Source organism: Lissotriton helveticus, chromosome 12 (assembly GCF_964261635.1).
Source record: "Lissotriton helveticus chromosome 12, aLisHel1.1, whole genome shotgun sequence".
Classification (NCBI taxonomy): Eukaryota; Metazoa; Chordata; class Amphibia; order Caudata; family Salamandridae; genus Lissotriton; species Lissotriton helveticus.
This window is the reverse complement of record NC_136073.1, coordinates 326,818,412-326,829,068: the sequence shown is the minus strand read 5'-3', so window position 1 is coordinate 326,829,068 and position 10,657 is coordinate 326,818,412. Positions and strand designations below refer to the sequence as shown.

Below are 10,657 nucleotides of genomic sequence, written 5' to 3'. Positions count from 1 at the left end.
AGTTCAGAATAGAGTGTAACAGTAGTGTAGAGTAGGTTAGAGTACATTTCTATTCTTAATGTATGTTGCCTACATTTTCTCAGTATGAGTTCATTTTGATGTATATTTTGTGCACAACACAGTAGTAAAGCTCTGTCAAGTAAGCACAGGGATGCATATGACCTTGCACATGCAATTGTATTACAATACACTAACATGCCCAATTTCTGGGCTATGGGGGTCCAGTGAGGATTTACTTGCACACTAGTCATATTAAGTGGATACTTTTGTGATTAGAAAGAAGTCATAGTCTTGTGCAAGCTTAACATTCCTCAGTTTGGCACACTTTCCTCAGTTTTGCACACTTTCCTCAGTTTGGCACACTTTTCTCACTTTGGCACACCTTTTCCTTACTTGCAACATGGTAACTGTACTAACGATGCAGAGCAGGCCATTTGTTACACTGGCTTGTTCCAATTCGACAGTTATTTTCAATTTGTGAGGGGTTTTTATGCTGACAGCAATCTGTTGCATCACCTAAGTCAACTAAAAAAAAGCGTACATATTCTTGCCATATCACCTTGGGTGAATTTATATTTTTTATGGCTCTGTGCATGGAAAAGAAAGAGGACCAAAAGAATAGAGCAAACCATTCATTCAAAAGTAATAGATGTAAAAATATAAAAGGTAAGGCACCAAATGGTGAAAAAGCAGAAAGAGAAGGCGATTTGTTTTATTCTTTAGGCCTAGTATTTTGGTAACAATGTTTTAACTTTTCTACAACATTGTTTCCTAATTCTCCCCCTCACTCTCAACTCCTCTCCCCCGAAAGAACCATTGTTTTGTTAAATGTATACTGCACAGTTTCCTAGGGTTATAGAGAGTACTCCGTTTTCTTGTCCAATACCTGCATAGAAAAGGATACTCCGCACAATTCTATATAGCCCGTCCACCGCGTAAAGTTACGTCTTTACACTTCAAAACAAGGGCACAGGAGAGACATTTATAGATAAGCATATTTTCACTGTAAAACTCGATTTTTTATTCAAATACTCCAATCAAGTGGTTGTGGTGTCACCATAATTTATGATAGTTCTAATTTAAATGTATACAGGCTACAACACATTGCTTACCCACAGTATCAATATTTGAGACTGTCAGGGATCCTCGTTGGGATATCGATGAACAAGCTTTGAGATTAACGAAGCTGGAATCTAGGACTAAAAGGCATGGACGGCCATTCGTAATTCACTGCATCTATTTTCCAAAGGCCTGCTCTATGCCCAAATCACAGGCCGTGTTGGTTTTCAGTAAGCGAAGGTCACGTTTTTTGCTTACACAGTTCCGGAAAAAAATAAAACCAATAAAAGGCAGTGCCATCTTAGATATAGCTTTGTTCGCCAATCTACGATAAGCATCTCTTAATACATACCAATCACATTCAAGTGTTTCATTCCAATGACTTGGAAGTCGGTCAAACATGTTGCAATATATATACAAAATGGACGTTTAAGGCAATACCTAAATTGTTTTTGGCGCCTCAAATAGACGGCTACCCATCTGGCACAGTGAGAAAATGTGAAGGGATTTGGAGGCAAAAAAGGTGCAATTTGCCACTGTGCAACATATGCACTGCTAAAATGGAGACGATGTAATGGGCTGAAAATTATTCTGCAACTAATTGCTTGCACGTTTTTCAAGTCAAGTCAAGTCATTATACTTTTATTCGACACATGTATCATAAAAAGTACAAACATACAATACAAACATAATTATAAAACAGTTCGTTATTTACAAAAATACATCTAAGAGTTATGTGGAAAAATTGACTTGATGAGCATTTTTTAAAATCTTAGTCCTAATAATCCAGGCACATGATAAAAACTTTGCAACCCCACAAACAACAACCATGGAAGAGGTGTCAGAGCTAAGAATACGCAAAGCTAATTTATAATCTCTAATACCAAGATTCTTTAGCACTGGTTTTAACCATTTCTTCCTAGGTAGGATGTATGCCTTACAGGCAAAAAAGAAAGTGGCCCAATGATTCCTTGGGATTTATACAACCTGGACACATTGTATCCTCTTCCCTCCTCTTGTTCCATCTAGATGTAACAGTTTTGAGGGGCAATGTTCCATGTCTAAATTTAAGATATAAAGTCCTTTCTCGAGGGATCTGAATAAAATCCAAAAACAATTCCAATTTTAGGGTACATTTATGGGACAAAAAAGTCTCGGTCAAATGTCCCCAATTTGGGTTCTGTAGCGCCTTGGCCTCTATCCAATCCCAATATAATTTTTTCACCACTTGTTTTGGTGGAGGTGATTGGGATACCCAGGCGTCGCTTAAACCCACACTTACTACAAGATTTTTTAAAGCATTTAGCCACTTTATTTTGCCTGCAGTGTTTAATTTTAGCATTTCATCTAACACTAGGGCATAATTACCTAATTCGGGGGTCCTCCTCAAACGGACCCAATATAAAAGGGGACGGAGCTGAAGGAAGTCCCGAATAGACTTTCTGCCTAGGTCTAAAAATAAAGGTTTGAGTGGGGTAGAGGATGGAAGCGACACCAAGTCCCTCATAAACTTATTCTCTGATCGGACGTGGTCGTTGGTATTCTCATTGCCCCACAGTTCCGAGCCGTAAACAGCTGCGGCAATTGCTTTTCCCTCATAAACTGATAAGGCAGGTGCAACTGGCCTACTTACAGAGAGACGTTGGTTTTTTAAAATAGTGCCGGAAACCCTTTTAAGATTTAAAACCATTTTACATATATGGGGTTCCCATCTCAAATGATTATTAATCCTAACACCCAGGTAATCAAACTCATCGACCACCTCTAAAGGGGATCCATTCAAGGACAAATGGATATTCCTGTATTTCTTCTTGGCGGTCATAACCATTAGTTTAGTTTTAGTTGTGTTTATTGTAAGTCCCCGTTCCTGACAAAAAACACTAAACTGATCAAGAAGGCTTTGAAGGCCTGTGGGGGTTTTGGTTAAGAGAAGGGTGTCATCGGCAAAGAGGAGGGATGGCGTTTTCTCCCCGGCCACAATGGGGGCGTCGGCCGCTGTCTCATTCAGATGTTTCACCACCCCATTTATAAAAAGGGAGAATAAAGTAGGGGCCATCACACACCCCTGCCGCACCCCTCTATTAACAGGTATACTCTTAGTGAGTTGTCCCTGTGCCCCCCATCGTATCTTCGCATAAGTACCCTCATGGAGTTTAATGATAAGATTTAGCAGATAGGATGGGAACCCCATATCCCGTAGAACACTCCAAAGTTTAACACGGGGTATTACGTCAAAAGCAGTTTTAAGGTCAATAAAAGCCAGGTAAAGGCTCCCTCTGGCTATTGACACTGTTTTCCAAAAAACTGCACAAAATCTGAAAACTTGATCAATGGCCCCAACATTGCTTCTGAATCCAGCTTGGAAGTGGGACAAAATATTTTCTTCCATAAGCCAGCCCTCAATCCTATTTACAATTACCCTACCAACTACTTTTTGAATAACATCAATTAAACTAATTGGTCTGTAGTTGGCAGGGTCCTCTCTCTCACCCTTTTTAAAAACCGTAACAACTTCAGCACCCTTCCATGAATCCGGTACTTGCTGGCCTAACTGGATGAGGTTCAAAACATTTACAATAAAAACAGCCCAAACCAATGGGTTAGGCACGTTTTTGTGATATCCCTGAACAGACAAGCACCACAGATTGAGTGGATCCACATAAGCAGAAAGACTAGACAGCATGGCCATGCATTTATTGGACGTAAACACATGGAGGTAAACTACACTTGCATTAATTGCAAATGTGATATGCAGACTGGCAAAACAATGTAAATGTTCGTATTCGGAAGTCAGAATCACATACGACTCAGATGTACATGGTTTTCGATTGTTAATACCTATGCATTTTATGTGTTGTGGGGTATGCCCTAATTCGCTACTTTTGGGACACTTCCAAGTCTAAAGGATTTTTTAGTACGTACTCTTTTGATAACAAGTTTTTAAATCTGCTCTTTAATTTTACAACCTCCCATAATTGAAGACTCGTGTTGCAGCATTGCTGTGACCCCAGCAAACCCCTTTTAATAACACAGGCTGCACTGGAGTTGCGTTAAAAATTGGTTGTTTGATTTGCACCAGGGAATGCAGTGTGTGTTCCACCCCAGCATGAGTTATTCATTTTGCACCTCTAGGGGGTTGAAAGGGGCTGGCAGAGAAGTTCCTAAATACAATCCTTCCCCAGGGTCATTTACAGTTGGCCAGGAGGGTTCCTAAACTTAGGCCCTCGGGCTCTCAGGTGTAATATACGGATGCATGCCCAGGGCTGCACAGTGCAGAGGGTTCCTTCCACATGGCCATTTAGGACTAGCACTAGCTAGTCTATCTCTTCTCCCCCAGACAGTGGTACCCCTGTAGAAACCTGAAAAACCCCCAAACTCACCTGGACTAGTGGCACTCATCTCCTGCAAACTGCAGGTAAAACAATGCTCTGGATCCAAACAATCACAGGCCACCGGTCCCGTTGAGAGATCTCCCAATTCTAATTGGTCTAGTGCATTGTGGCAACTGTATTCCTGCCTTCCACAAAGTTACAGGCAGCTACCACATTACCCTGGACCACCATGTATCGAAGTTACGTTCTGTTCTATTAACCAATGCCAAATCTTGTTGAACACCAATGCGGCAACCAACCCTTTTACTCACCGCTGCATTAATTGGGAACTCCACCTGACCTATGACCAACATCAGCAACAATACTGCTGTTGGCTTTTTGCAGCTTTTTCCCCCACACCACTGTTTCAGTGGTCTAAGCAACTCTCCTGTGGCTCCCGTTCAGCACCAAGGACAGCCAGCACAACCCTGCACCTAGGCTTCACGGGCCAGGTAAAATTGAACTGACTGTCGTTGCTTGGTCCAGGAACCCGCATAACCTTCACCCTGGGTACAACAAATTTTGTCCTGCAAGTGACCAATTGTCATTAGGGATTTTTCTTATTGACCACAATGTTAAATTCTAACCGTATTATTTTGCATGAATTTTCTTTTGGTCCAAAAATCTATAGCTCCGGGTATATGTATAAATTGGTGTCAGATTGCTCTTGAGTCATGTAAATTACTTATCATCCATGTTGGTACTCTGAAATGCTTAACACGAGTTCCTCTAGCAAGCCTGACTGATCTTCGCCACATTACCAGGACTGAGCTAAGGATTTATTAGTGTAAATCCAAGGACCATCTTTGTGGTGTGGTGATGGTATTATATGGTGAGGTCTAACCCCCACACCACATAATACTCCACTTTCCAACAAACCCTTCATACTAGGGTGAACTGAGATGAGAACAAGAGAAACCCTAGGGGATCATTACAGTTTATTGCTATAATGAGGATATGTAAAATTTCCCTTTATGCTGCATCCCATTACTGATTAGTATGGTGCAGGTGTTCCTGTGGGATTTTTAATTGTCAATTTATACCCAAACTAAATAGCTATTCACTAACCTATTTTATCTCAGATCACCTGTATTCTCTACCAAGACAAACCCACATGTGTTGTCTACAAATCCAGAATTGCCAAGAACTCAGGTTTGCTTTTTTCTAAATCTATTCTCGTGAAGCCTTTAACTCTTGACTTATTGGCATAATGAAGGCTGCTGCAGGCTCCCTCCCACGGGCACCCCAACCCTTCAAGAGGACCCATTCAACCAAGGGTCAATCAATATCTGTAAGATATGGGAGACTCAGATACCCGTCTTCACCTTCTTCACAGGGGCCCCGTCATTCTGTTTTACTTCACAGTCTGAAATGGGCTGTCTTCCTTCTTCATTAATTATGACAGCACGTTATGTACCATGGGCAGCTTCACAGTTTGCAAGAATGCCTTTTTTGTTTTAACTAAGCCCGGGGAATCATTTATGAACATTTGTCAACAAATGCTTGTGGCTCAACAGGAGGTAGTCAAGGAATTTATATGATCACCTGGCATAAAATGGCAATATGCATTAACCACATGTGTTTGGCATGCCACAAAAGCCATTGAATGATATTTATTGTACAGAAATCAAGTATGGGAATTTTTTGCTTAATTTAAAAGTAACCCAGCAAATTCCAGCTTTAATTTAGATTTAGTCAAGATACAGCTATAGATCCACAGCTGGAAGATATTTAATTATGCCATTTTTTCTTCATTTTTAACGGGATTTTTTGCTTGTTTCTCAGAAAAAAACGTGATTTATTATTTTTAGGTAGTAGGGCAAAAATCTGGTTTTGTTCAGGGTACTTGTTTTCTAGGGATATCGTTTTGGGACTGGAAGGTTTCTGTTCTTTTTTGTAGTTTACTTGTTTTGGGTTTGTCATTCTATCGATTTTTGGAGGTTGAGTTCTCACGTTTTGAGTATTCATATTTATCAGTCTTCTTTTTAGTATTATGTTTTTATTTATATGGTTAATTTTGATGAATTTTAGAGGAAGGCGAGCCACTGAAAGCTCAAGCCAGGATCAAAATAGATGCCTGACTCTGGCTCGGCTTGAGGTCCTTTTGCAACCTCAAACCCAAACGAGCCAAGCTTCTCATGGGTGGAGATGTTCCCTAGTAGCTCCAGATGCCAGCCATTTTGCGTAAAATGCCTGTTGTAAGCGCTCTTATGTCCTTGGGTGGCAAAGTTTACTCTATGTAAAAATGGCAAATGTAAAATGTGTATTATACCTCTCAACCACGCTCTAATCTCACCCTGCAAGAATTAATGAGAAAGCCTTAACATTTGAAGAAATACCGACCTAGTGGCGGAACTGCACAGTGTGGACCTGGAAAATCCAGAATCAATTTTGGCTTCCCTGGTTGACCAAAGTGTGTGATTCTAGGATAACAATTTACTGTGTGTCATGGTCAGCTTTACATTATAATTGTTGTTATTCAGATACGTATGGAATTGATGTAGGGAATCCACGGAACCTGACCAGAGAACTATGATGTCATCTAGGGGATCTAGATGTGGATGTAATATCATTTATGTGGGAAGTACCATCCGCCCACTTAAAATGAGAATCCAAGAACATCGAAGGGCAATCATTTGTAAAGACAAACGTTACCCAGTTAGCTCACACTATGGTGAGAAACATCCACATGATACCTCTTTTTGGTTTCATGGTATTGATCATATACCTCAAGATAAAAGGGGGGGTGATCGTGAACTAGCTGTTAGGCAGAGGGAAGCAAAGTGGATTTGTCGCTTGCGGGCGACACAAATGGGGCATAACACGGACAAAGAGCTCCACCATTTCTTAACATAGAACGCATAATAATGGTAACACCATCTGAGCCATTACCCCAGTATGAGTGAGAGTACGCCATATTATAACGCAAGAAATTAACTGCAATAATGAATTCCCTCTGGTCAGACTTAGCAATTTTGGAAATGAAATATTGAGCTTCGTAGTATTTCCAAAACACACTCTGTATAAAGTGCACATTACATGGTTTCTTCTATTAATGTGATACTGTCTCTCCATGTACTGTATATATACTGTATATATTCTGTGATATATTGGACCGTTGCCAGTGGTTCTTTCCTAGGGGGAATCCATCAACCACATGTCTGAACACTCAGCAGGGGGTTGGATCCAATGTGGCATGTTTATCTCTCAAAGGCACGGTACCTCAACCCGGCTGTTTTTCTTCTTTTCTTTTTCTTTTTTTATCTTTCTTTACTAAATGCACTGTAAGTATGACTTCACTTTTTATGAAAAGCACTGCACTTGGGAAATGATCTTTCACCGTCACTGTACTCTTGGTTTTTCCTTTTGAATTTGCACCTGATAGGTAATGGGTGCATAGTTTTGACTAATTTAAGATGGCCGCGATGATTAACGGGGATTGCGTGCCGTCTATCTGGATTTTAGGCAACCTAATTCTACCCCTAAAAACTTATCAGGGTGACAATGTGCTTTACTTTCGCACATTATACGAATTATAGTGTACTAAATTACGCTAAAATGCTTATGATGTATTTTATTTATAATTTTTAAGATAAATATTCTCTGGGATATATATAGCATCCTATTTTTATGTAATTTTGCGTAACATTAATATATCTATAATGGTTACGCTTCCTTGATAAAATATGAGGTCTGGTAAATCATGACATTAGAAGCATGCCACCTCCCGCTACACTTACAAATGGCCGCCCTTGCGGGCACGGCATCCTCCGAAACGAATCCAGTTGGTTTCGGCATCACGTGAGTAATTGAAGGCAACGGTACGCCGTACTTTTAAATATGGCGTTGACTGACCTCTCCTCGCTTCCACTAATCCGTGAGGAGGAGCAGCGACGAACAGCTACCATATCAGAGGTACGCGAGTAATGTGCATATGTCTCCCGTTGTCGCGTGATCGTTTTTGTTTTTGTTTTGTCCGCATCAGTGGATATTCTAATATGTTCGGTAACCTGCAGGTACTGTTCACTACTACGCGGAGACCTGACTACAGATACCGGATTGTGCCCGGAGCACGCCGATTTACTTTTGGAGCTCAATCCCCGCAAGTTACCACATGTAAGCGGGAAGAACAATTGTACATTATGGGGGCTGATGTTTTTTATATTGGTATGCGTTTCCTGGCAGGGGAGGGGGTTATGTGGAACCCTTTATATCCTACATTCCAGACGAGATAAATACTTAGTGATCATCGTAAAGACCCTCATGTTTGCATATTAATTTTACTGTTCCAGACGAGATAAACACTTAGTGATCATCGTAATGACCCTCATGTTTGCATATTCATTTTATTACATTTCACCACCGACCTTTGCGCCCGATCTATTGGATCCAGTGGCGCTATCAACTTACTGGCAATTTGGTCTATAGTAACCGACTGTCCATTAGATATCATAATGGGCACTTATATTTTATACTGTAACTCATATCTGCTTGTGGTTTAACCCCTAGTATATGCCTGATGACTTGGTCGTTTTCTCTTTTAAGCCTGCCGTGTAATTATATGCGGCACCTTACTTAATATATATTTTTCTGATTCTTTTCAGTGACTATAAACAGGGGCCCAGGATCAACTGATACCTGGTCCATTCCTAGTCACATCTTCAGTTAACCGGCGGGACGCGATTTTCTAGTCTGAACCGGACCTGAGTGGCTCATTTTGCTCAGGTATATTGTCACTTATGGTTACGAACGATATAACATGGTACCGTTTTATTTTATTTTGGTCTTGGGTTATCCGACTCCCTCTTCTCGCTGGTTATTGCCAGGGGCATATCCTGATTTAGGATATGTTTGCACTTACACTTATGTGTACGGGGTCCTCCTCTAAATACACAATCATGGACAAGCATGCATGTCGGGACATCATTCACCCTTACGGGCACATAGAGAAATTCATCTTGTCTTGTCATGTATTGGATATCTTGCCCCAGCATGGGGGCTAATAAGAGCCATTAGTATATACCATAATATTGTATTTTTGCTCTAGGAAAACTCCGTGACCCACTGTGACCTTTATTACATCAGCTTCCACAAGCATCCTTCTCTAGGACCACCGCATTAACCGGCTTGTTACGTATATGGTGAGCGACATAATGCAACTTATGTAGTCACGTTATTTGGGGTTCTTCAAGTTCTTTTGGGTCACTGAGGTGTGGACTTTCTTCAATTTTATAAAGGGTGTCTTAATGGTTTTCTTCCCTTTTTTTCTCACGGGTTATCTTTTTTGGTGGACTTTGGACTATGGTCGTCTTGACCACACACCACCCCTATGGAAATGTTAATCCTTATGGATTTTATAATGTTCTCCAGGCGTTTATCTCTCCAAACAGCCTGGGTTCTTTTTCCATCAGTTCTAAGCATGATTGCTCGAATTGGTTGTGTGGTTGCAATGCACTGGTGAGGGAGCATATGCACCTGTAAGGGGATAAGTAGTTCTGTCATATGGCAGATACTAAACCTTTTCAATGTATCTGGATCTATTGGTCTGTTCTGGTTTCATTTTATATTTTGCTAGTTTGTCTTGTTGCAAGGATCATATTTTCCACTTACTAGCCTGGACTTGTTCCATTTTATATGTAATTTTTAACACAGGATAAATCAAGTACTTATGTATGTAAATGTCTTTTTTCAGCCCTGACGAAATTCCCTAGGCACAATTGGGGATGAAACGCGTTGGCTGTGCCGTTTTTATGTGAACGAAAATAAAGAATATACTCAAGGAAATGGAAGATTTGAATTTTTAATGGACGTTTTGCATTACTAATTTCATTGAGTGCGCCTCTCTGCTTCTTTTTTCTATTGCTATGATATACATCCCTGGCAGCGGATGGTGAGAGTAGCAGCACCACCTAATAACTGTGAAACAGGCAAAGTTGATATGCGAAACCTTGGTCTGCTGCTGTGTGCTTTGGTTTATTGTTCAGACTTATAGAGAAATGCCTTTGACAACTAGAGAGCGCACTGCCCTAAATGGTGTCTCTAGCTGTCGACCGGAAAAAGACCAAAGAGTGGTAGCCGGTCCGAGGTCCCTAACTCAGGTGAGTATGTTGGCAACTAAGATAGAGCCCCCTAATAGTCCGCGAAGTGATCCAGTTCCACTACCAGGCATACTGGTGTATTTCTTATTTACACACCGTTTGCTATCCCTGACTTACATTGTACTCACC

General features: G+C 40.7%; 1 long non-coding RNA gene across 1 annotated transcript; it reads left to right on the top strand.

Annotated features, from left to right (window-relative positions):
- The first annotated feature begins 8,475 nt into the window (after nt 1–8,475).
- On the top strand, nt 8,476–10,213 carry LOC144798804 (uncharacterized). The gene is made up of 4 exons (XR_013603654.1): nt 8,476–8,546; nt 9,035–9,155; nt 9,478–9,571; nt 10,123–10,213. It is a non-coding gene; the product is annotated as an uncharacterized LOC144798804 (long non-coding RNA).
- Nucleotides 10,214–10,657: the final 444 nt, after the last annotated feature.